Source organism: Podarcis muralis, chromosome 2, assembly GCF_964188315.1.
Source record: "Podarcis muralis chromosome 2, rPodMur119.hap1.1, whole genome shotgun sequence".
NCBI classification, from domain to species: domain Eukaryota; kingdom Metazoa; phylum Chordata; class Lepidosauria; order Squamata; family Lacertidae; genus Podarcis; species Podarcis muralis.
Genome location: NC_135656.1, coordinates 124,883,766 through 124,889,058, shown reverse-complemented (window position 1 = coordinate 124,889,058; position 5,293 = coordinate 124,883,766).

The following is a 5,293-nucleotide window of genomic DNA, read 5'->3' as shown; positions in this document are numbered from 1 at the left end:
GGTACGGCTGATTTTTGGTGAATTTATAAAGAATACAGTCACTGAAGTTCAAAGTACTTTCCCCTTTCAGAAACAACTTGCAACATTTTGATTAGATCAGTCACGGTCAATTGAACTCGGAAACAATGAATTGAGAACTGTCAAAAGGTGAGGGAACAGACGCTCGCAGCCTGCAGTACCAGCGTGGCCGCCACAAGGGGCGCTGTTTGACAATGCTGATTGGTTGAGGCGGCCGCCGTTCGACCTAGAGTTCGGTCGGCCGGTCTACCCACAATAAAGATAGGGCGGCGCGGAGCGCTATAGCAGAAAGCTGTCAAGCTAGCGCTTCCTTATTTACGGAAGGCTTTTAAGAGATGGCCCTCTAAAGGGACATCTCTAGGGTCAGGGAGGGGAGATACGTGTATGTGTGGATGCGGTGCTTGTGCAATACGTGTTACTGAAGGGGGGGGTGATTTCCGGCGACACCTTGGACCTGGTGTTTATCTCTAGGGATGTTGGTGATCTGACACTTAAGTAAAAGCGAAATGAAAGAAGTGCCATGGTCAGATCACTTCCTGGTGCAACTGGACTTCTCCACGACCCTTCCCCTCTGCAGAGAAGGGTCGCGGAGTAGAAGAGAAGAGTTTGGATTTGATATCCTGCCTTTCACTCCCCTTCAGGAGTCTCAAAGCGGCTAACAATCTCCTTTCCCTTCCTCCCCAACAACAAACGCTCTGTGAGGTGAGTGGGGCTGAGAGACTTCAAAGAAGTGTGACTGGCCCAAGGTCACCCAGCAGCTGCATGTGGAGGAGCGGAGACGCGAACCCGGTTACCCAGATTACGTGACTACCGCTCTTAACCACTACACCACACTGGCAAGTACTTTTGTCTTGTCAGGATTCAACCTCAATCTGTTAGCCGCCATCCATCCTCCAACTGCCTCCAGACACTCACACAGACCATTCACTGCCTTCATTGGTTCTGATGTAAAAGAGAGGTAGAGCTGGGTATTATCTGCATACTGATGAACACCCTGCCCTAATCCCCTGATAATCTCTCCCAGTGGCTTCATATAGATGTTGAAAAGCATGGAGGAGAGGATGGAACCCTGAGGCACCCCACAAGTGAGAACCAAGGATCCCAACACCACTTTCTGGACACGGCCCAGGAGGACGGAGCGGAACTACTGTATAACATTGCTCCCAGCTCCTCTAGGTGGTTGAGAAGCATGTGATGGTCGATGGTATCAAAGGCCGCTGATAGATCCAGCAGAACTAGGAAACAGCTTTCACCTTTGTCCCTAGTATGTCGGACATCATTGACCAACACGACCAAGGCAGTTTCAGTTCCATGCTGAGGCCTGAATCCCTGTTTGGAAGGGATCTAAATGGTTCACATCCTCTATGCGTGCCTGGAGTTGTCCAGCAAACACCTGCTCTATCACTTTGCCCAGGAATAGAAGATCTGAGACTGGGCGATAGTTGGCCATATTAGCTGGGTCTAAAGATGTTTTTTAAGAAGTGATTTAATAACTGCCTCTTTTAGTGGGTCTGGGAAGGCTCCCTCACAGAGGGAAGCATTCACCACCCCACAGAGCCCATCGCCCAGCCCTTCCTGGCTCGTTTTTATGAGTCAGGATGGTCAAGGATGAAGGAGACGTGGTTGCTTTCACTTGTCCAATCAGCCTGTCTGCATCCTCAAGAGGTAACAGGTTGGAATCGATCTCATGGAGCTTGACTAGACAGGACTCTAGCACTCTCACCCTGTCCCTGCTCCCACAGTGGAGTCTACCTCCTTCTGAATCTGAGTGAATCTGCAAAAAAACTTTGCAAAATAATAACAGGAGATCCTGGGGGCCTTTTCAGGTCCCGATGGCGCAGGTGGTTCTGTTAAATTATGAACCACCTGAAAGAGTCTCCTGCTGCTGTTTTCTGCAGATGCAATAGAGGCGGTCCCTTTTACCGTCACTATTCCAGCAGGCCACCAGGGAATCGGCTGAAAGGGTTGTTGTGCATAAGAGAAACCCGATGGACAAGCAGTGGCAAGGACAGGTCCATCTGCTTCAACCAAGTCTCTGTCACGCTACCGGCACACGGATATCCCGCTTTATCAATACCTGAAGGAGTCTCAAAGCAACTAACATTCTCCCTTCCCTTCCTCCCCCACAACAAACACTCTGTGAGGTGAGTGGGGCTGAGAGACTTCTGAGAACTCCCTCTCTTTCTTGTCTGGACTGGACTGGGAGGACTCCAGTTCAACCAGTTCCCCTGTAGCCTTATGAGGCTTTGCCCTCGGGTGGGAAAAATATTGCGCCTGGGAAAGGGAAGTGGGAGTCAACAGACACTCAAGGGATAGTTTTGGAGAAAAGGCTTTTTATTTCTACCATCCATGAACTGGTAGAAGGAGCAAGTGTGATAGTTCACTGGTAGAAGGAGCAAGTGTGATAGTTCACAAAAAGCATGCACGAAGTTCACAGTCATGTGCACAAGCATATACACCCCTTTCCAGTTCCCTCCTCCTTTCTCCTCCCTCAGGAGTCCTGCCCCATGTTGAGGTTCCTGAGCATGTACAGAAAGCTGTCTTGGGACTATTGGACTCTTCCCAGGAAAGGGGGAATGAGAAGCCGAGGGGGTTTTCAGCATGTTCAGATATGTTTCAATCTCTTGTTCTGGCATGGTTCCCGGACAGAAAGCAAGTTGCAATGTGGTTCTTTAGCAAGGCCAGACGGCCTGAGAAAGGCCTGAGGAACAATGGATTGTTCTCTACCTTTGTTACAGCAGAGCGGAATGTTTCTGATGCTTAGCTGCTGAGAAAATGATTTTGAAAAGCTTTGAGAAGCTTTGAGCCTGCTTTGGTGGGGGGTGACTTCGGGCCTAGGTGAGATCACCTGTCCTCACCTTCCTTCACCCCAGAGTCCCCTGCACTGGGCTGCAGTGGCCCCATGAGACCTGCAGGGATCTGGAGTGGGAGCAACTTCTCCTGTTGAGCTACTGCCTGAGGGAGAGGAACAGACGTCTTAGCCCATTTTGGGGGCAAGTGAGGGCCCTCCAGAAAGGGCTCCTGGGACCCCGAGGGGCCAGAAGGGGATTCTCCAGCCTTGTCTGGGAAGAGCCCTCCTTTCCCGTAGGCCGGCAGGTGGAGCCCTTCTCCTAGCGCTGACCCTTGGGGTGACGAAGGAAGCTGATCTGGGGGTCAAACTCCCCTGAGGGAACCCTCCACCTCTGAGGAGATAAAGCCCTTCTCCTTATTCTTCTTCTTGGGCCCCCAAGACAGAGAGGGGCTTTCCCTCCTTGCTGCCTGTCCTGGCGCAGAACCTGGCGGATCCCCCAAGGCCACTAGCCTGGCGTCTCCCATAGGAGAGGCCTCCTCCGTGGGGCGAACATGGCGAGGAGAGAGGCTGCCCTGTGGAGGCCAAGCCATCATGGCAGGAAGTCAGCTGAGGACCAAAGGTGCCGCCCTCCTTCAGCCGGGAGGAGAGACCCCGAGAGCGTGGGACCCCCAAGGCCCACAGGGGAGCCATGGCGTCTCTGGGAGCCGCTGGGGCCTCTGGAAGAAACAAAATGGCGTTCCCGCCTTTTTCAGAAAAGGGCGGGAAATGGCGCCTCCTGTCACTGCCGCCTCCTGGGCTCCTCTTGGGCCTGCCTGGCCATGGGGGGGGGGGGGGAATCCAGCTGTCCCCAAACAATGGGTGGGGGGAGAGAGAAACATGGAGAGAAGGCAGGAGAAATGAAGGAGAAGCTGGGAGGGGGAGCAGCCAAGAGGGAAACTCAGTGGGAAAACTCCCTCAGGAAACCGGGCGAAGGAGAGGACAAGGGAAAATCCTCACAAAACTGGCCCTCCAGCAAGCATTTCTCTCTCTCTCTCTCTCTCTGGAAATGACTTTGCAAGTGGAAGGCCCTGCCTCCTCCAGGAGGGGAGTCGTTCCTGTCAGCAATGGCTTCCCCCTCCATCTGGCAAACATTTCCATTCTCCAAGAAATTCTTTCATTCTCACGGCATCTCAGCATATTCTTCCGCCATCTTCATAAGCCTTTCCCCCCCTTTCGTTGGGGCTCCTTTCCATTTTTGCAGGCGGACCCTCGTGGAGAAAGGCTGGCTCCTGCCCCTCTCTCTGGCCAGGGGCCCACGGGCTTTCAGGTGCCCCCACAGGGCCTGCGTCTCTGGAGAACAGAAGCCCAAAGCGTTGCAGGCAGCCTTTCCTTCTCCCTTGCCAAGATGGCTCTCTGCCCTTCTCCCCCTTTTCCTTCCCCCAAACCCCTTGCCCTCCCCTGGAGCAGTTACCCTGCAACCTCCCACATCTGCCCCCCCCCCCAGTCTCTGGTCACACCTGGGGCAAGAAGTCTTGCTGAGGACCTTCAATGGCTCTCCATGGGTCTCTGCTGTCCGCTTAACAACCCTAGTTTGGCTGTTTATATTTCTCCCTCTCCAAACCACAAATAATCCCAATCCTAGCATTTCTTAATTCCACGTTTCTCCAAAATCTTATATCCCTCCGCCGCCGTAGGATACATAAACAAATGAAACAATTCCTTCGGTTGCACCGAACATGCTTTTTTAAAATAAAGGATGGCAAAGATGGCCTGGGAGGCATTATTGGAACCTGGTGGGATGAGACTCAGGACAGAAAGGAGTTTTGGTGACTTTAAAGTCGGCCATGCAGGTGGAAGTTCAAGAGGGGAAGCTTCAGCCTGGTCCAGAGTCCTGTTCTCACAAGCAGGGCCCGGGTGCAAGAGGACTTCCCCCTGGGGGTTTCCAGCAACTGGGGTCCAGAACCTCCAACATTGGACTCCCATCTCCTCCTCCGTGGATTTGTCTGATCCTCTTCCAAAGCCATCCCTGCCTCCTGCTCCAGCGAACTCCGCAAGTTAGCTGCGTGAAGAAGCAGAATGATGCCAGCAGGAACTATACCAGTGGGACTCCTGCCTGTCACGCAGGTCTCAGCCAGCGGGGCATGCTGGCCATCCCTATTAATGTGGGCCAGAGCTTTTCAAACTTTTCCTGTTGGCGACACACTTTTTGGACGTGCATCATTTTGCAACACAGTAATTCAGTTTTACAATAATAATAGTAATAATTTATTATTTGTACCCCAGCCACTCTGGGCGGCTTCCAACAAGGATTAAAAATGAGCATTCACAGGACACACCTACGCACTGCAGCCAACACACAGTTTGGAAAGCTCTGGTCTAGGGCAGTGTTCCCCAACCTTGGGCCTCCAGCTGTTTTTGGACTACAATTCCCATCATCCTTGACCACTGGTCTTGCTAGCGAGGGATGATGGGAGTTGTAGTCCAAAAACAGCTGGAGGCCCAAGG